The 21,663-nt window shown below is 41.4% G+C and overlaps 1 long non-coding RNA gene across 1 annotated transcript in view; it reads left to right on the top strand.

Annotated features, from left to right (window-relative positions):
* The window catches only part of LOC116317431, a 34,294-nt gene extending 13,164 nt beyond the window's left edge, over window positions 1-21,130 (top strand). Inside the window, exons 2-4 of the long non-coding RNA XR_004199247.2 lie at window positions 598-695; window positions 17,580-17,677; window positions 20,881-21,130. This is a non-coding gene — a long non-coding RNA (uncharacterized LOC116317431). The remainder of the gene's footprint in view (window positions 1-597; window positions 696-17,579; window positions 17,678-20,880) is intronic.
* Window positions 21,131-21,663: the final 533 nt, after the last annotated feature.

Below are 21,663 nucleotides of genomic sequence, written 5' to 3'. Positions count from 1 at the left end.
GTGTTCAGGTTCACATGGTGGCTCGCTGGATAAAGTCACAAATTAAGTCTCAAACTATCCTTATAGGCTGCTGCAGTCTCTAATGACCATCTCTGACCTCAAATGCACTACTCAAACAACATGGCTGCAGAAACTGTGTTGGCATACATCAGAGATAATCAGGCAGTTTACAAGAAATAGCAGACTCTTTTAATATGATAGCGTTAAACATCGCAGCAAAAACTGTAACATTTGAGCAAAGATTTATAATGATATTTTGAAGTATGCAAAACTGCTTGCCATGACCTTCAAGTGATACGCAAGTCAGCCGTTCATGTTCTGTAAGGTCCCAGGTTTGGCGTACTATTTGTGGCAAAGAGTAAAGGTTGAGAAGACATTTGCACAAAGTTATTGCCAATTTGAATTCCTCCAAGCAAACTTAGCTATGGTAGCTATTTCCCTCCTTAACCATATAACTGTGTGTTTGCCGTCATTCCGATGTTTTTTTGGTGAAAACCCGTTAATTGTGATTTGCTCGGGAAGAGTTGTTCAACAAGTAAAGGTTACCGCTTGGTAAACACTCCCTGCTTGTGTTGTGTATGTCTTTCATTGCTACAGTGCTGGAGAAAGGGAGCTGAGAGAGGAACTGCTTGCAGCAGGAAGTAGAGGTCAACACAAGATTTCGGGGGTTTTGCTCTCTAATGGACCCGCACGAGGTGAGCTTTGGTTAATAAACCAAGTATGTGTGTGTGTGTGTGTGTGTGTGTGTGTGTGTGTGTGTTGTTGGTCTAAACTGTTCGAGATGAACGTGCATGAACATTTAGTTTTTGTGCATTTTGTGTATCTATCAGAAACATGAGTTTACTGTGACCTCTGGTAGTTCAAGGACAAAACATTTCAGTAAAACACTCGGTACCAATTTCTTGCTTCGCTTTTTATCAATAATTGTTTTATTCTATAAAACATAATTGATTTATTGATTTGCCAGACATATGTTGCGGTCTTATTATGCATTTGAAACTCATTTGGATGGTTTGAATACAAAATAATAAAGAATTTTGTTTAAACATCCAAATTTCTTTGTTGCCAGTTGTTTTGACTGATTTTTTTTTTCCTCTATGCCTATCTCCACTGATGTGTGTGTGTATGTGTGTGTGTGTTTGCCTGCAGCAAAGTTAGCCCGTGTGTGTTGGATAAAGGCATAGATGTTAGCAGTGGTCCAGAGGACACAGTAAACAGAATAACAGGGGTTTGAAGGGAGCTCAGGCAACGTGATCGTGGGCAATATCAAATCCCATGACCCATCCTTTGCCCTGTGGTCCATACCAAAGACAACAAGCACGGGGGAAACAGAGGTTACTGCTCACTATTCATCATCACAACAATGCACACACAAACAGTAACTACAACCAGGAAGTGATTGCAAAAGAAACATCTCCTCTAACTACCAGAACCCGCACATTAACACTAATTACGTGCAAGGCATCTTGCTGCACTACCCGCCGTTATCACATGCAACATTTTTATGCAATCGTAGGCAGACAAATATTTTAATGATTAGTTTAATGAATGGTTCTCATAAGAATGAAATTCTTTCAAAATTAGCTGACAGCAAGAGCAAATATTCCTGATAATATTCCATATATACATAATATATTCTCATATGTTCTTAGTTTGATTCTTGCTGATGCTGAAAAAAAAGAAGGGCTGAGATGGTGGCATATTATCACCCTTAGGTCACAGTGCACTGTGGCATTACTGTTCTTAATTACTCCCAGTACTCGTACACATTCGGTGGACTTCTCAGAAGAGCCAATTAGAAGGTCAGGGCAAGTCACTTGGTAGGAGCAGTTACTGCAAAAGTCTGTAGAAGTCTTAAATTTCACCCTCATTCTCTTTCCCTCTCTCTCACAACTTAGACAACACAAAAACATTTACAGTGTAAATCTTCCTTTAGTCATATCTGTCGACCATTAAAACAAGCACTAATAAAAAATAAAGGATGTCTGCTACACAGTATTGTTTGTTTATATTCCATCACCTCATTTGTTATGCTATAGTCATAATCATCTATCAGTCATGCAGATTTGAAGTACAGCTGCTTACTATTAGGGTGCCAGCGGGAGTAAGTATTTATAATGTGCCGCCTGCATTCAGCGAAACCCTCGAGTCTTTGCAGGCCGGCTTCTGTATCATCAGTGCTATCCCACAGCGATTAATGAAGTCATCTGCATGTGTCTGTATGATTAAGGAGCGCTAAAGTGTCATTGTGTGTATGTGTGTGCGAGTGCGTGCGTGCGCGAGCGTGCATGTTGTCTGGTCTTCATAGATAAAACAACAGCACAGAACAAAAGATGCCAGCATACAAGAAAGTATCGCATTCGTCCAATCCCAAAGAGCAAAATAACAATTTTGCACAGTAATAACAGCACAGTAAATATGAAGGCTTCATTCTTCACGATCAGGTTATACAAGAAGAGACAATTTAAAAAAATAAAAGGATGAGTAAAATCAGAGTGGAAATTAAGGGAGAAAAAGTGAATTATTTAAAAAACACACTGTAAAATACTGAAAGTTTTTTTTCTCCCTCTCTCTTTCTCTTCAATGATTTAGTTTCCATCTATAATTTTCCTATTTCCTATTTGTCAAGTAATTCCATATTTCATGCTTGGATGCAATCCTTTCCCCATGCTATATATTGCAGATGCTCATGCCTCTTAGCGATAGCATAATATGTCTTTTCCATGCTTGTTCAAAAATTCCACAAAACTAGAACATCCTCATCTCTTTTTTTTCCACTCCCACCCCCAACACCCTTCATTCTAATCACGGATGCACCAGAGGATGAGTTTGGTATTTGTGCACATCTCATCTTATCAATTCATAATTAAAACATATAAAGCTACGGTTCTTTTTTCCCCCCTTTTCATATAATATCTAAGTAGCTTTCAGTGGGCTGTGTAATAGCGCTGCTTAGGGAGGCTTTCTTCTGCATCACCATACAGTCAGAACAAAGGATATGCACATCGTAAAAATCATGCAAATACATGCAAATTGCTGGCAGCAAGAGAAAGCGTAGTAGCAGGAGGGGGGGGAGTTTGTATAAGCAGAGAGGGATGCCAAGGACTTTGTATACAACACTCACGCACACAGTCTTTCTTTAAGTTGTGTCATATAACTGAAGAATACTGCTTTTGGATCTCATTGTAAATCTCTTCTCAAGACTTCCTCCTTATAAATTCCTCTTTATTTCTGTTTACCCACAATGCATAAACGATATATGGATTTGTATTATTTGCGGAGAATCGCGTTCCATTTTTATGATGCAACAAAATGTATAGTGCTCATTGAGGACGCTATTGTAAATGCAGTGAATGCAAATGTGATTCACTGGCTGCAAAAAGCATGCGTGTGTCTGTGTGAGCGTGCGTGCTGGGATGATGCAATATTTTGGCAGCACCACCTCAGAGAAATGCAGAGCAGATATTAGTGGCACCATGCTAATAACGGTCACACCCCTCCTCCTTGCCATCACAGTGAAAACTTTATCTTACGTGATAGAGAAACTATGGGGATTAGGTAAAGACAGCTAGGCCCTTTTCCCTCTACCTCTAAAAAGCAATATGCTTGCATTATATTTCTTGATATTAGAATTTGCAGTTAACGTGGATACTCAGAGCCATGACAGGGTTACTGCATCATCACGGTTTCATCAGCATAGAATTCCTTAAAGAATAATTTGTGGTCTACTAAACTCAAAGTCACATTACTTACATCCTAAATTACATAGCATTTTTTTCAGATGAAAGGTTTTTTTTGGTTTTTTTGTTGTTGCTTGAAATGTGTTTATGGGCTTAGATTTCCTGCTTTCCTGCATGTATTTCATTTTCATACCTTATTTGAATATAAATCCTGCAATTACCCAATAAAATCCTTATCAAAAACAGAGCATTTTGCACAATATATTTATTTATGTGAAATTAATTCCCGTAGCATCTCACCCCAATGACCAAAGCTGATCAAGACAACAGTCAACAGTCAGTAACGCCTTCTGCTCGCTTGCAAACAATCATATTTAAATAACACCGCCCTCTTTCAGACGCACACGTGCACACATACACACATACACACACGGACCAACCCGCAGACACAATATGGCAGGGGAGGAAAAAAAGGGGGGAGGGCACACACAGAAACACACTCACAATTGTGCATAATGATGTTAACATTCCTGCATGTCTAATGCAGGGGATATTGAGACAGACACTAGCTGGTCTGCAGTCTCGCTGCACATTGTGTGTGTTCATGGGTATAAACGGTAGCAGGGCATAATGATGTATTAACTGTGGCTTGCTCTCGCTCTCAGTGTTTGGGCTCCTTGCTGAGGTTACTACAAGACTATGTTAATCTTATGCAAGATCACGCTGCGCTTTATTTTCTAGTCTGCTGCATTAAATTTTAGGTGCGCTGCTAAAGAAGCATCCGTGTTTACTTTGGTTTTTGTACAGAATTGCAACCAATAGACCGTTTATTACTTTCTGCTTTCTTAAATGCCTGTTCATTTTGGAGTGATTAACCAGTTATTTAAATATTGCATGTAAACAAAAGAATAGCAGTGGGTGTAGCAGTCCAGGGTTTTAGCAGATAACTGCTAAATTTAAAAAAAAAAAGCCAAGTTGAAACAAATTAAAACATCATCATCCTTCATCACAAACGTATTTATTCACAAAGAAGATCTTAGAGGGTGTGGCTAATTTGAAATGCAAGCAACATCAAGTGTGGCACATATTTTTCAAGCTCCTTCCAAATAAAATCTGCACGAATATGGATATGAAAATGGAGCGCCTAGATCATAAAAGATGGAAACAAAGAGGGACAGACAGCATATACTGGCAAGGACAGGCAAAAGATGAAGCTCATTTTTCCATGGGCACCCAGTGGCGTCTGCATTGCAGATCGCTAAAATCCCCCTCGAATGCGTCCCTGGGCTTAAGGAGGGTGGAGTGGGGAAGGGTGAACAAGGGCTGGGTTTATGCTATCCCTGCTTTGGTACACTTTGTTTTTTTTTTCCTTCCCCCACCAAAATATATTTTTTTTCTGTCTGCATCAAATGTCAAGTTAATTTCCTGGGCGCTATGAGGGATGTGTCCTCCCCTTCGGTATGTGTGGCAGGGTGGTGGATTGTGGCAGGGTGCTTTGCGTGCCGGTGTGTTTATGTGTACGTGTTTCTGTGTGTGTGTGCGTGTTTGTGTCTATATGGGTGAATGGGGAAAGGAAAAGGGGCATGGCAAGGCAAAGAGAGAGATGAGAGGTGGTGGTGGGGGGTTCAGTACAGTATGTATAAATTGGTTCTCTCTGAAGAGCTAGAGAGGTGTGTTGAAAGTGTGCATGCTTGTGTGTCTATGCGAGTGTGCCTGGTTGTATAAGAATATGATCCAATTATTAATAGATACTTTTGGCAATGTACCCCCGGCCATGTACCTGTCATTTTCTTTTTTCTTTTTTTTTGTGAATTCATATGTTCCGGTCTTTTGAAATTTCATCTGAATTGAATACTAATGCAAAAAGGAGAGAAAAAAACACAAGGTATACAATAACAGGCATAACAGCATAACTCAATGACATTGTAAAAAAATCTAGAAAAAAAGCAGAAAATCTTACTTTGCTTGCATACATTTCCTAACAATATCGTTTCGACTGGGGTTGTATTAGAGGATTTTTTTGTGGTTTAAACAATACTGCTAAAAGCTCATTATCAAAGGATATGTAGCTTTGTTAAACACGTTGACGTATCAGCCCTCTGTTAACCTTCCTGCTTGACTCTTGGCATCCTTTAAGTCCTTCTGAGACACATTTAATTTGACTTTTTGTATTGATTTGCGCTTTTCCTTATTATCATGAAGTAATTGTGCTGCCCTCATGTCCACTGCCTTTAAAAGCAACTAGGCCTTCATTTATTGCTCCTGGTTTTTTTTTGTCTAAACACAAATGTACTGTGCTTAGCTGTCTCTGTGTTGTTAAAATGGAGTGTGATTGAGAGTGCTCTGCCTTGAGAACACTGTGCTGTGTTCTCAAGGCATTTTTTTTAGTGTCTTTATTATGTTTATGTATGCAAAGTGTAAACGTGCACCTGTGTATGTTTTGTTTTTGTTTTTTGCATACAGCTATTAGGTGTATAAAGGCAAAGTGGATATTTTGTATTGCAAAGTGTAAAAAGGCTTATTGCAGAGAAAGGGATTTGCATTTGTCAGTCGGGCTTACACTGATGTATGCTCCTGCCCCACAAATGTCACATCCCATAACCCAGAAAAATTACACTAGTCCCACCTAATTACGCATATTCATGATGCTGTTTTGCATAGTGCTGGTAGCATACTTCTGTTACAAGCCACAGAGCTGAGGGATGTGGCTGAGTGAAAAGGCTTTCAATCCACTGATTCAGCGTGTCTTCGCCACAAGCATCAGCTTGATAACAGTACCTCCATGCCATTTTTTTATTATCTCAGACCATTATGGAAAGAGAGCTTTCTCTTATTTCTTGCAGTCAGTCATGCTGCCACTGCCTGCAGCATGTTCAACCCCGGTGGGAATTTTTAATAAAGAAATTAGCTTTGTCCTAGTTTATGAAGGTCATTTTGAAAATAGATCAGATTCAACAAATGATTTTTTGAAATACTTTATCATTTATAACCCATCTCGTCTCTGTTTTGCTTTCTTTGCTTCTTTATCCGTTTTATCCTCCTCCTGTAGTAAATGCGGTTCTCTTGGTCATTGGTAATGAATATGCAAATCAAAAGGAGACTAAGGCTAGCAACTGGGAGCAGCTGAAGTTATGACTGAAAAGACGGGAAAGTGGATGAGTCGTAGTGGCGGGCTCAGTGGTGTATTCTAGCACTTGCAGAACAGAAGTAATCAGACTTGGCCCAGCTATAATGAAGGAGAGAGTCTAGGCTGTGCCACCGCTTGGGTAAACAGCGATTGTTTCAGTCCAGGATTCCAAACATGGGCAACAGTGGTACTATTGTCCAGTCGGCTCTAATTAAGAAGTGAAGCAAAGATGGGGGAGAGCGAAATGGGGATGAGAGGTGGGTAAAAAAGGGGCAAGAGGGGGGGGAAAGGGGGAGTGGGGGTGTTGAGAAGAGAGCAGGAGCAGGTGGGAACCTGGCAGGAACAGAAGCTGGGACGGGCGGGGGAAGTGAAGAAAAAGAGAGGTATGGAGGAAGGTAGTGAGAGGTCCTTCTCTGATCCTCGTCTTTTTTTTGACACTATCATTGTGTCTTTTTTCTCACCATCTTCCTCTTGTTTCCATATCCTCCTCTCTTCCAACACCTCTCTTCCCCGTCTTTCCCTCTCAGCTTTTCATCGATACTTCCATCCTTCATCATTCTAAAAGTCATCTACTCTATTCCTTCCACCTGCCCTTTGTTCCTTTTTTTTTTTTTTTTGCATTTGGGATGGTGAGGGATGTTTTGCCTGTCATACCACCTTTGTATCACCTTTCCCATCCTGTGCCGAAGAGGAAGAGAGAGAGGGGGGCAGAGAGAAGAGGAGGGAGAAAAAGAAAAAGAGGAGCGGGAGTGGGGGGAGGTGGATGAGAGGAGCAGGAGAGAGTAAAAGAGGCAGGACCGAGACAAAAAGAAAAGATCACACTGCTTCCTGGCTTAATGAACATGGGCAAAGGATGATCACAATAGAATACATTATGCTCTTGTTAGCAGAGGCAATCAATTAGCAGAGAGCACACACCACTGGCACACCATCTTTCCTGCCTGGGCACTGGCTCATTCAAAGCCGAAAAAGAGTGACTGAAGGGACCCCCTCGAATCTCTGTTTTTCCCACCCTCAATGCCCAGTGGCCACAAAAGATTTTCTTTGATACATCAATGTGAAAGGGGACAGTTTTGAATTTGCATGTCCACCACATTCACGCCACATGGGTTGAATTATTACTCAGGTTTTACTGCAGTCAAAGGTCACGTGTGTGTGATTGAATAAACAGAAACAAAAGCATTCATTAAATCAGAATTAGAAGACAAGTTCCCAAACCCCATTTAGTCCTATTTATCTAAACTAATAAAAACAATACGAAGTTTATTAGACATTTGAAAGCTGTCCACTGACGACACACTCTACCCACTAAAGCTTAGCTTGAGAAGATGGGAATCAGACATGACAACGTATCCCTGAGTGACACTGACAATTGCATATGAAATTGTCAGTCAAGTTTCCATCAGCAGTTCATACAGTGGTTGGATGAAATTCCTTCATCCTCTTACCCCCATGTTTTCTTCTTCTTTTTTGTGTCATCTAGAGGAATAGCTCCAGATAATGGCAGCAATCTTTATTGTGAAAAAGGCAAGGAGTAGTTCTGCCTTAACACAGGCACAAATCACAACTGTCTGGCTGAGGATCTGTAGAAGTGTCTGTGATGAGTAGAATAGACTGCTTTCACCGAGGAACTTTGCTGTGATTCGAGGTAGAGGCTGGAAATAGAGGAAACAAAAGGAAATGAAGGAACATGAGAGAGAGGAAAAATTGTATTAAGAGTGAGGATTCAGGACTTGTTTTTTTTTTTTTTTCCCCTGAAGACGGAGCTCACAGAGAGAAAAATGGCCACGGGTTTGGGTTCAGCGAATCAGCTTTTCCTGTTTTTGTCAGGGCATTCACACTTTTCAATATGGCCATCTAGAGATTGTGCCCGTGTGTGTGTGTATTTCAGTCACCTTTCCCATTATGGCATGGGGCATAATACTCTCTAATACTGAATACAATTTCTTACACAAACTGTGTACAAATGTCCTTCAGAATGAACTTTGATGCTTGACATGATTTTTAATTTTCTCATTTAAAAGGATTAATGTCTCAAAGGTCAAATTAGCGAAAATACGTAACAATCCTTCAATTTTCAATTTTCAACTTCAATTTTTTCACAACACACAGTAGATACAAAGCCTGTAAACTATAAACGGTATGGGCTTCACTTACAAAGCTTTCACCTTCACTTACAAAGTAAGTAACACCAATACTTAGTGAGTAAAGTCTATACTTATTTCATACTTACATGCATATACATACTTATAAGTCTATATCAGATACTTTCTTTTCTTACTTACCTATGAACAAGCAACACTTTACTGTTTTTAATTAATTAATTATTTAAAAAGACATACAAGACTCATGTCTTATCACTTAAGTCCACTTCAGACTCATATGGTGGAAAAATGAACGAGTAACATGAAAAATTATAGTTCTTTCCATACAAGTAGGAGAAGTTAATTTGGTAGATTTCTGAAAGTGCATGATTACATAGGTCAACAGAAAGGCAGCACAGCTACACAGTTACATATCAGATAAGTTCTGAAGCGTTACTAAAATGTTGCTCATGTTTGTGCCAAACTTACTGGAAGGACGTTAACTGAATCAGCCAATCAAGGAAACTGTGTGCTTGTTACTGCACTATTAGAGGCCAATCACAGGAGCCAGTTCCGCCCCCAAAGTGGTCAAAAAGCAGGTCGATTTGCAGCAGCAGAATTTCACTTTGAAGGCAGAGTCACCTGCCACGTTGTGTATGCGCTTGCCAAGAAACTCGTGCATGCATGGTGGCTGCTTTGTGTGCCTGACTGCTTAGTTTTATACAGGTGGTTGTTAAATTAATCTTCAGGACTCAAGCATCAGTGAATACCTGTGTGTGTGTGTGAACTGCTATTACTGGCTATTCAGTATGTTTTATTGAGCTTGCTATGAGAGAAATTTGACACCACACCTAATGGAGCTTAAGTCAACACCACAATTAGTCCAGATCTTATCCTTTCTCAATAGAACTATGTATATGCAAATAATTATTGATTAATTATGATATATTTGTTTTTTATCTGTTTGCTTGTGTGTAACTGGATCAGCTTTTGTGTCTTTGTGTTTATATTTCTTGTCTTCTGAGTTTTGAGTGTTTTGACCTTTCATACTCTCTTCCATAGCATACTCTGTGTGCTATGGAAGATGACTGAATCACCTGGAATATTCAAATGTGTGTACTGTATTCAGTGTTTAAGGCTTCAGTGGGCATTTTGTTCCTCCTGCACTTCTTTAAAGGGTGAAATGTTCACCACTGCTAGTGAGCCGTTCGGGGTTTGCTCTGCTACTTGCAGAGAAAGAGATGGAAAGAGGTTGCCTTTGCCGTCATTTGAAAACACACAAAAGATGAAACATAAAAAAGATAACACGGCTTGTAGCTTCTTTCCTAAAGCCCCAACTCAAATTACTTTATACATTTTAAGAGCTTCTCTTTACCTTATATATACCTCTGCCTTGGTTTCATTGCCAGCTCTTTTTATCTATTTCTCCTCCTTGATCATATCCTGTACTCTCTCATTGTGGGTTCCTGTGTACAGGTCATCATGCTGCTGACATTTGTGTCCAAGCAGGGCCTAGTGGTATGGCCTTTACCACCCCTCGCTGGGTCTCCCTTCACCATCAGCACCCCCTACTGTGATTCTTAACCCACCAAGTCCTCTTCATCTGCGTGCACATCAATGAGTGTGTGTGTTTTCTTGTGTGTGTTGGTGTGCTTTGGGACCATCCTCTGTGTACAGTGTCTGTGTGTTTAAGCCATGTCCAGATCAGCCACGTTCATGCTTGCCTTTAGCCTGTGAGCACAGTAGGGAACATGGTATGGAGCAAGCCTCTTTCTCTGCTGGATACAGGGTGAGCAAATACAGTTGCTGTGGGCTGGCGGGGGTACTGGAGTATGTTACAGTGGATAGCTCACTATGATGTGATAAGCTCAACTCACAAGGTCTTTTCCGTGACAGTAACTTGAAAATATGTCTAAATATGTCTTTCTTATTAAAATAAATATCTAAAAATTCAATTATCAAAGGGAAAAATGCTTCTGCTTTTTTTTTTTAACTATACATAGATTACTTGGAATTCTTTTATCCCTGACTTTCTGGAATGAAGAATTTTGGAAGAGCTGATGTGTTTCAAAAAAGAAAGTGCAAAGCCTCATTGTTCTGTTTCTCAAACACACACACACACACACATATAGGCATACTCACCGTCCCTGCAGCCATGGGAATGGAGAATACCGAGGTTCAAGGTCATTTCAAGTATTCTGCACCCCAGGGCTCTCCATTGTCAGTGCACCACATCCTTTTGCTCACGCATCCACTCAGATTCACATACGAGACATTGTATGCAGGGATTCATTCTACACACAGCTATTCAAAAATGCACAAACATCTGAGGGAGGAAAGTGTCTGTCAGGTGTGAACATGACACTTTGTAAGTCCACTCACATATACAAGCAGCTGCATGTGTGACTCTCTGGTGAAGGCACAATTATCCACATTTGCTTCTGTAGCAGAAAAGAATAAAAAGGTATCGCTGGGCTGACAATTGCTGGTTTTTGGCATCATTTAGCCTTTGGAATAATCATTGTTTGGCATCATCAGATTATAAATTTTTTGGTTTTCTATTAAGTAAAGGAGTCGAACTGCTTGGAAATGATAGAGGCATTTTTTATAGAATCAAACTGAAGGTAAGGAAAAGAGAGAGAGAGCAGCAGTGGGTGTGATTAGCTCCTTTGTTGGAGGTCTGTTGAGCTTCATTGGGTCCAGAGAATAGGTTCCTAATGAACCCAGCCAAGCTTGGACCAAACTTTGTGCTGAAGACAAACTAAGTTATGGTGGTCTGGCAGAGCGCTGTGGGGTGAGCCGACTGATATACAACGTCTGGACATATGGTCCCCCCCACCCCCCCATCAGTGCCTCTCCCAGCCACTTTCCCATGTCCTGGCTTCTGTGCATGACTGTGTCCTTTTGTGTGTGTACACGCAGAGTTGGATGCAGAGTGAGGAAGAACATTTATAGTGTGCGTTATTTCACTGGTAACTCATCAGAAAAGGGAAACAGGAGAGAAGAAACAGAGGGATTCAGGGGCACGGGTGTGTGTGTGTGTGTGTGTGTGTGTGTGTGAGAGAGAGAGAGGGGGGTGCTGGAGAGAGAGGCTGGTTGATGCTTACTGAAAGCGACAGAGGAGAGAGGGCTGCAGGCTTTGTCTTTCCAGCTGACCCCAATACAGAATCCTTTCTGACACGTCCTACAAGCCATGGAGTAACTGAGTAAATCAGGCCAACCTGGCTTTTGTGTAGCAGCAGCTACACCATAACAGATGTGCGTTTATCCATGCATGTGTAGGAACATGTAAGGAGGAGGTGCAGGTGAGCCGCGTGGTGGTTTGAGCCTAATTGTTTGGGTCAGGGTGGGAGTGTGGGGACGGATGTCTTCCGTGTCCCACCAACCAGGCTCTCGGTAACTGAGCCGGCGAGGGGGAGAATGGGCCCACTACAGGGCCACACAGCAGGCTCAAACAACACTTATTCTACTGGCCAAACTGTCAGCCAGAACAACTTCATTGTGCCCAAAATTGGAGTTGAAGGCAAGGCAAAGACTAGGGATGGGAGGGGGAGGCTTGGGAAGGTGGTGAGAAAGAAGAGGAGGATGCAAAGAGAGAGAGAGCATGCAAGAGAGAGAGAGAGAGAGAAGAGTGAGGGGGCCTGTGGGAAACGGGGGACTGGAAAAGGGGGAGTCCCAGAGAAAGTGCAGTCTTGGGGATGAATAAGGTCAGACGGTGTGAGTTCATTTCAGTGAGAAGAATTCTCATAGATCCTACATGAGGGGCAGACGGCCAGAAGCAAGGCTTGAATGGAAATTTATTAAAATGTATTCTGGGAGAAGGGGAGGAACTATACTATTTTTGTATTCCAGTGTTTGTTTTGTCACCACATATAATCATGCTGTTCAGCCACGAAAAACACAGTTTTCAGACAACAGCACAACAGCTGATGGGGGTGCACGTTTAACAAATGTGCACTTAGGGTACATTCTGGTCATTATTATTCTCTTGTAGTCAAATTCTGCACATCCACTTCCCCATTAACTCATATTAGATCACATATTTGAGAAATTTCTCAAGCATATATAATACATAACAGGGCCACACACATATATACACACAGGTAATCCATTAGCATTAGACACTTCCTTGCAGACTTTTCCTGCCTTGCATCCGCACGCGCGCGGGGGGTTCAGCACAGCAGCAAGCTTTGAACTGTGATTTAAATACAGTACATCAGAAAGCCCCTTTAGACTGACACTAAACCTGTTTAAATCAGTCCAACACTGGCTTGCGTCACACCTCTCATCTTTTGTCTCACCTCTCCTCTCCTGCTGGTGATTTCAGGTAACGGCTGTAAAAGGGTGAAGAAGTTTACTTAGTCACACTGAGTTTAGGGAGATGAGGAGAGTCTGTGATTCTGTGTGTGGGCAAAGGTGTGTGCGTGTGCTGCTGCTGTTCGTGTAATGCGTGTGTGTGTGTGCACAAAATGAAGAAATGTACACACACGCATGCACAGATACACACACACACATACACCCCTGTTTGATCCAGAGCTAGCCCTGCAGCTCCCAGAGACTCAACAAAAGGCCTCCTCTATCCATTGTATGAGCTGTGTGTTTCCCAGGAGAGCTCGGGCTCAGTTAGAGAAGGGCCCCAGATCGCTTTCTCCTGACATGGATGTTTATTCGCTCTATGGTCCAGCAGAACACCCTCAAAAGGACTGGCCTTCGCATTTTGACGTGCATGACACATAGTTTTTGAAAAGAAAAGAGGGGCTAGAGGGTGCGAGAAAGAAAAAGGGAGAGTGAGTGTCTTGACAGATGAGCAGACATATAAGACAGACAGAGAACAGGCTTGTCTGTGAAGGTGTTCTCAGTGCACTCGTATGAAAAAGAATATTCAGCGCGTTCGCCGCCATCTTATTTGCTCCTTGTCTTTACACTAGTCAGCTTTCTTGTCAACCTTGTTCATGAATGTAGAGCTACCCGGTGGGTGGGTAGAGATTTCTTCCTGATCTTGACAAGCCCTCCCATCCCTAACTGCATACTAATTTCTTCCGAACTACTGAGCCAATGCAAAACAAATACAGTCTGCCAGGGCTTCTATTCAGCTTGGTCTTAGCAGGTTAGCAGATATTATTCTGTCTATTCTGGGTGTGTGATTAATGAGCTGCATATTGTATCTTTAGGACTCTGTCAGTGTGTGTTGAGTATAAAATCCTGAGCTAATGAAGGAAAGTGTACGAATGGCTTGAAAATGAATTCCTCAAATATTTAATGCGACCAGTTAACGGTTACTTATTCTCACAATCGCAGGTTTTTAGCTGTCAGTGCATTTCACATTATATATTTAATGATCCGTCCTGCTACCATTTCACAGCTGTCTCTATCTCAGAGTTTTGAATGCTATCTGTCAGTGTTCTTCACTTTCCCTGACAGTATCTAAAGGTTTCCTTGAGAGGGAGAGTGCCTGCAGGGTTGACCATACATCTCAGTCGAAGAGGCAGGAGTCGACCACTGAAAACAAACACAGTATGGCGGATACCATCTAATCTGCTGAGCGCCATTATCGTTTAAGATATCAGTATACTGCCTTCCATACCCACATGAACCCACCCTCTAAACCAGACGCACTCTCTCCCTCTGCTCTCTTTGAGGTAAAAAAAAAAAAGAAGAAGAAGAAGCTTGTGTGTTGAAACTGAGAGTGAATGTAAGCTATTGTTGTGGTGTAACCGGACTCTATAGCAGGTTGTTTGATCCTGTTTTGGGCCTGAAAAGCTTTTTTCTTACTTGAGCTGCCAGATCAGCTGAGAGGGTCAGACAACAGAGTCTATTTGTAAAGTCCTCAGTCCGTCCGCTTCTGGGTTTTTGGGAGTTTTTTGTCCTTTTTTCATCCTCACTTTGTCAGCTCAACTTCCTCATCCAGATTCAAGCTAGAGTCCAAAGTTTTAATTATAATGCAGAGGAGCATGCACTCATTCACATACTCTACTTAGACACAGATGTGTGCTTTTAGGTGCATGGTGCTGCTCTCAATGTCTCCATTTATTCCCTTTTCTTTAAACTGGATCTTCCTGTGCCTCTCTCCCTCTCTACTGTGGAGACACTGGGATTATATTCCTCGCTTTGCACCTCTGGTGTGGCAGTGGCAGAAGGGAGAATGTTACTGGAAAGTGTTTAGATGACAAAAGCTTTCGCAAATTGTTTTGTTAAACCACAATACTTCCCGTGATACATCCAAGCTCTCGTTGTATTCCTGTTTACCCGACATCATTTCATTATTTACATTACAGCATAGAACCATGCCTCTGTATTGTCGACTGTTTTGGGAGCTGACTTGCACTTCTATGCCTTTGTTACTGTTTTGACATTGCACTCTCAATTTATGATCTGTTTAGCGTTCAGTGTGGACAATGTGCATGCAAATATACTCATCCCATTATACTGTCTCTCTTTGTATGTCAGCTTTCTTGCCTAAGAGGTATAGATGTAGAGTTGGTTGGGGGGAAGGGTTTGATAGTGCTGTATGTTTTTTTTTTTGGGAAGGAGATTTGTGCACACACACACATGCACACACACAGGCGCATGCATCTGTGCCGCCAAACCCGTTTCAGACGTAAGAAACTGTACCTTAATTTGCATAAGAATAATTGACACTTCAAATTAGCCTTCCAATCAAAGAGGATTATTTTTTCAGCATATGTGCAGCTACTGAGCACTGCCATACTGGAGAATATGAAAGGGAGGGCAAAGAGTGTAGGAACGGGAGGGGGCACGTCATAAAAGATTAACCCTTTCACTTCCTCATCTCAGACAGGAGGAGCTGGTGTGCCATTTTATTGCATATATAACTTGATATGCAGTTTAAAAAAGAAAAAAGACTTTTGCAGGAGGAAAAAATGATTTCTCCTCTAAGTCAGAGGATACTGTAAGACTCTGGTAGGGCAAAATGGTGCATCTGATTGATAGGTGTTTTACGTTTGAAAGCCTTAGGTGCACTGACTGTGTTATGTGCACGATAATACATCTATATTCACCTTGGTGGCACTGGGTACAGGCCAAGAGAGCGAGCGCTATTAGGCAGAACACATGAGCGTGTGTGTATGTGTGTGTCAGAGTGGATGTGTGCAGAATGAGGGTTTGCCCACATTAAACCATTAAAGCAAGTGCAATGTTGAATTATTGATAATGGCTAATGAAAAGGATCAGTTCAGGATGAACTACAGGCTTAACCACAGCCCTGAGGCTAACACACACACACACACACACACAAGTACATGCATATACACAGATTCTCCAGGTGCAGCATCGATTTCAGCTTTTCTCCAACTGGAGCCAAATCGGTACCAATGTGTTTTTTTCCCTGTTTATAGCTTACTCGTCATCATTCTATCATCTTTAAAGGCCCATAATGATCCATTCCAGTGAGGAGCAAAGGAGGCCACAGCAAAAAAATAACTCCTGCTTTCTTCCAGGCCTCCGCGTTTGACAAGCAGAGAGCCTTTCTTAAGGTTGAGCCGGTTTACAGGGAGAATAGGGACAGAATTCATTTTGGGGGAAGGGGTAGAGAATGGGGACTGAGGGTTTGGCGCCAGCCCCTCTGAAGCGCTCAGCATCCCCCCGCTTATGGGATGGCGGATGTGTCTGGGTGTATCCATGACAACCTCACTGCATGCAGGGATATACCACGGCAACATAGCCAAGGAAAGTTAAGAGTAGATGTGTGTATGTGTCGGTGCAGATCCATTAAGGTCCACATACTGTATCTCAGAGAAAGTATTCTCTCAGTTAGACCGGGAACCTGCTGAAGCCTCAGTTTGCTGATAGACATATATCTTTAGCCTTTGACTCAGAAGCTAAACATAAATAGATGCGCTCTTTTGTAAGCCAGTTTTTTACTTTGGCACAGTTGTAAGTGAAAGCGCCTTCTTGCTAATGGTTCAGCATTTCCTCCTATGTGCTGTGTGTTTTATGCTTTCGCAGATACAGACAGGTGCACCCTCATGTGCACTCAGGTCGCTGCCTAACAAACATTAAAACACAGACTAGCACATTCTCAGACACAAAGTCACACAATCACTCTCATGAGTCTTGCATAGCTCAAGCTGTGTTATAATAATCCCATCTGGGATGGCCTGGATTCTCACTCAGAAAGTACCTCATAAAGTAGCACATATATGTGTTTCAGTGTGTGTGTGTGTGTGAGAGAGAGAGAGAGACAGCGCAAGGGAGACAGTGCACAAGAGCGAGACAGAGGAAGATGCTTTCTGTGACATGGAATATATACTGTTTTATATTTTAAATTCACCTTTCTGTCCATACTCAAGCACAAATGCACACAAGCACACACTCACAGATGTAGAGTCAAACTCAGATCCTGCGGGAGTGTATTTTTAACCCCAACTGCCTGTGCTTTTGCTGAGGGGTTAAAGGGCCGAATGGAGAATCAAGTAAATAATTCACAATAGCTGAAACTCTTTCGATGTAACCTCAGAATGAACGGGGGAGGGATACCAAAGAGACTTAGTTATGTAGTGGCACAATACAGTCCTGCAAAATCCTGCTTTGACTTAACGGTAAAAAGAAACAAGTAGGTCAATAAGTGGAAAGGCCCCTCACCTTCTGATTACGTCTAGTTACATGGAACAACTGTGAAATGTCTGTATACATGCAGTGCTAAACAATATACCTGTCCTGTTATTTCAGGTTCGATAGACCAGAAGTCCATCATGATCCACAAACATCTGGAATAATGACCGGAGTCTACGACTAAGGACGTGGAATACATTCTGCTGATCTCAGAGGTAACTGAACTCTCTCCATTGTTACATGGCCTGCTCTGTGCATCCTTTTTTTCAGAACATTTGATATGGAGGTGTCTGTAAGACACTTTTGAGTGACATTGCCTCTGTCAAATGGCTGATTGAAGGAGACACAGAGAGAAATGCTGTGCTAATGAAATCATCTGACCCACATCCTTTCGTGCTATCCATTTCTCCAAAGACACAGAAAGGGCATTTATACAGGTAAACCATGACTGGTCCCTGAAGTGAAAGAGGGGGTTTTTCAGAAGGAAGAGGAGCATCCATTATTTACTATACCGAGGTTGCCAGACACTTAAGAGATAATGCAGTGCTTCAAGCATACAAAACATAGAGCCTCCTTGGTGCTGGTGAGGCCATTGTTGTGTGTTTTGAACATGTCTGTTTCCATCCATACTGACAGATGAAAAAGAATGTGTCTCCCAAAGGTTCAGAAGCTTGGACAGAGATAGACAGAGAACGGAGGAGAGGCAGGCAATGGGATGGTGGAGAGATGTGTTTGTGTGTGTGTGTTACATCTCTGTGGATGTTTGTTTTTGTGTCTGTGCATCTGTGCATATGTATCTCTGTTTATTACCCCCCAGTTTGTTTTTCGGTATCTCCTCATGCACTTATATGTTGAAAAACTTATCCAGTCATAGACTGCATAATGCAAAATAAATAGTCTTATTTAGTGCATGTGCCTGTCTATACATACATCATGTTCCTGCTGACTTTGTATAACTAGTCTCTTCCAGTTCTAATAGACTTCAGTCAGGTCTTATTCTCTATAGATTAGCAGCATCACTTTCTCCCTCCTGGAGACTGGAAGCATCTGACTGTTGTCTACTGGGAGTAGTTAGCAGAAGGAGACTAAGGCATACAACTCCTTCCACCCTGTTACCAGACTTGGGGCAACACCAGATACTACTTTCTGCCTTTGTCAATTTCCTGGGGGACACTTTGACATGAAATCCTTTTTATTTTCTTGTGGATGAGGAGAGAGCACTCCCCAAAATTCCAGTGTTTTTCTGCATAAATGCGCATTGTGATGAAGAGCACGACGACTATACATGTTTACAGATCCGCTCAGGGAAATTCCAAGTCACTGAACAATATCCGCAATCTAAAATATATATGTGTGCATGTGTGTGTATTTTATAACATAAATGATGAAAATAGTGACAAGGGGACTATTATGCTCATATTTTAATTTTAGTTTTATAATCTACTAGTGTTTATGGCTAAAACATATTGGTTCAGTCCCTGAATTCAACCTCTGTATAATAAAAAACATTTTTTTCAACTCCTCACCCTTTAAGGCCAACCTCCTTTTAAATAAACCGTCTTCTGATTGGCTACTCCTCACAAGCAGAAAGCAGGCCAGGCTGCTGTGCTAACAGCCAGAGATGTTTGATTGAGGTGACCGCGTTAGGAATAATATCATTGTCTTTGACATTATATAGATCCAAGACTGCAACAAAACTTGCACTTACACTGTTTGAGACTTTGGCCATCAACCAGTATAAGGCCACATGTATCATAAAGCTAAGAATAGGAAGATCATATTTCACAACTCTTGGATCTGCTTTCTCAAAATGTCTCTCTCTGAATTTTACAGTCAATGAAATGTTATGACAACCAAGAAAACGAAGGCTAAAACTATTAAAAAATGCCCCAGTTCGTAAAAGATGCAAAACTCTCTTTGGAACATTTGAAATAATAAAGTTATAAGAACATATTACAGCATTTTACCCTTTAAGTATTCATCTTGAAGCATGAGTTTTCACAGTGTGCTTCATCTCAGTGTCTTTCTTTTTTTCTTTAAATATTTTACACTTTGGCTGAAAGTTTTTGAAAGAGGCAAATACAGCGGATCATCCTTATAGGCATAAAACTGCAGTGTCAGCAGAGGACATCAGGAGGATGCATAGAAAGGCACATGTAGTTTTGACTACGATCAGCTGCCACAAATAGACAGGCAGGCAGTGTTTGCCCTTGAGGAGCTGTGAGCAGACAGGGTGGTGTGTTTGAGTTGTCTGAATCCACCTCCCTTCATCTTTTGGAGTCAGGCTGAGTTGGACTGCTGATGGCCCAGGGACCCCATGCCAGCCCTGAACTATTTTGTACTGTCAGCCAAACATCAGACAAACTTGTTCAAGGAAACATGTCTGGCCAAAACACTACGTCCATATATTCTTGTTTTCTCTGAAGAAAAAAAACTTTGGGGAGTTACTGATTTATTGCAGCCTGTAAAGGTGTAGTGCAAGCTATTTCAAGTGGCCAGTTAAATCAGCAAACAGCAGTCACAGGTTCGTAAAATGACATGCTTTGTTGTCTTTGTAGTCTGATGCAGCTGACGAGACACTCAGCCACCCTTACTGTCTCAAATGACCCCAGCTGTTCTGTACAGCCTATACATTTGTATTAGGCCCCTTAATACCTTCCATGCTTGTCAACGAGCTCCATGGTTTCGAGGAAATTTAATACCATAATGTCTTTTTGGAGGAAGGGAGTGTCGGGTATGGCAGGAGTAATGGAGGAAGGGCTGGAAATGCAGGTAACCCAGGTTAGGCTGAGGGTACAGGGATCCGGTAAGGCGTTCCCCAGACCTTAGAGTCTTCTAGGCTTCTCTATTAGAGAATAATAAGCAGCTGTAACCCTGAGACACTCCCAGGCCTGTGTCCTCAGCTACAAAAACCTCCACTGGGCTTCTTATCAGGTTCTAAGGATATCATGTAAGACAATACATGTGAGAAGTGCAGGGAGAACAATAGGAGGAAAGTGCAGTGTGATATGAGGGGGACTAATGTCAGCGGATATTGCTGAGGCCTTTGTCGCCTTCAAGTACACTGGGAACTCGCAGCTCACTGAGCTCCTTTCATTCAAGGCTCATGCTCTGGGATGTGATGAAACTCTACAACAAATGCTGTCCCTCACGCTTGATGGCAAACTGTAAACACGGAGGTTATGTGTTTGTTGTGCATGAAGCGTAACTCACTCTTTCCCCAATCTTGGTGGAAAAATTGTGTTTACTGAAAGCTAAAGAGTATTTCCTAAACCTTGTGTGCGGTACATTTTTTTCCACGCAGCATCAATGTTTTTCTTTAAAACTGTAATTAATAAACTCCTGTGATAAAATCTAACACTGTTGTAATGATAAACTCATATTTCTCGTCTTTTTCTTTGTATTTCTCTTTTTTTAGGTAAATAAGTTATCCTGATTAAGAAGAACGGAGCCAAACTTTCAGCAAGCCAGAGCCTTACAACAGCCTGAAAATAGTACTTACTGTGCCTTTGTTCTGATGGGTATCATATTTTCTTTTCTTTTTTTTAATGGAAAAACACTTCTTAAAATAGGATGAAAATATTCTACACATTAAAACATGTATTTATTTCATGTCAGTGATTGAATTTAACAAGTATATTTTCTGACAGCTAAATAAAGACTTTTTTCCCCCATAAGTGATGTTTTAAGCGCGAGTTATTTCTTCCTTTCTGTTCAGTGCTGTGGCACTCCAGGTAAAGAACAATGTGCTTGACATAATTGGGTCCTATGTGGTTATGAAAAGAGCACGCACACTGATAAAAGCTGGCAGTGTGATCAAAGCACTATGTGTCCTGATCAAATCACACACCTGACACAGTTGTAGTTTTTCCAGACAAACTTACGAAATGTAGAGGAAAGAAATTTCAGTCAGCGCCAAGAAGCTTTCCTCTTGAAAATCTGTGTCATTCGACAGTATGAACCATTTTGGCGCGCTGCTCATTGTCTGTCAAATCAAGTGTAAGTGCATGTGCAATAATTAAGAATTACAATAATTATTATTTACTTCTATATCTCCTTTGGGGGGAAAAATGTACAGTCTGACTTCTGTTTGTGCTGTCAAGGTGTCTACATAATTATATCCACAAACTAAATTACAAAGACAAATTGGGATCACGATGTCTTACATATTGTGCGGTATAAAAACAATTTGTTTTTATCT

The sequence above is a fragment of the Oreochromis aureus genome, linkage group 12, assembly GCF_013358895.1.
Source record: "Oreochromis aureus strain Israel breed Guangdong linkage group 12, ZZ_aureus, whole genome shotgun sequence".
Classification (NCBI taxonomy): domain Eukaryota; kingdom Metazoa; phylum Chordata; class Actinopteri; order Cichliformes; family Cichlidae; genus Oreochromis; species Oreochromis aureus.
The sequence above is the reverse complement of the archived record's forward strand: the minus strand, read 5'-3'. Positions and strand labels throughout refer to the sequence as shown.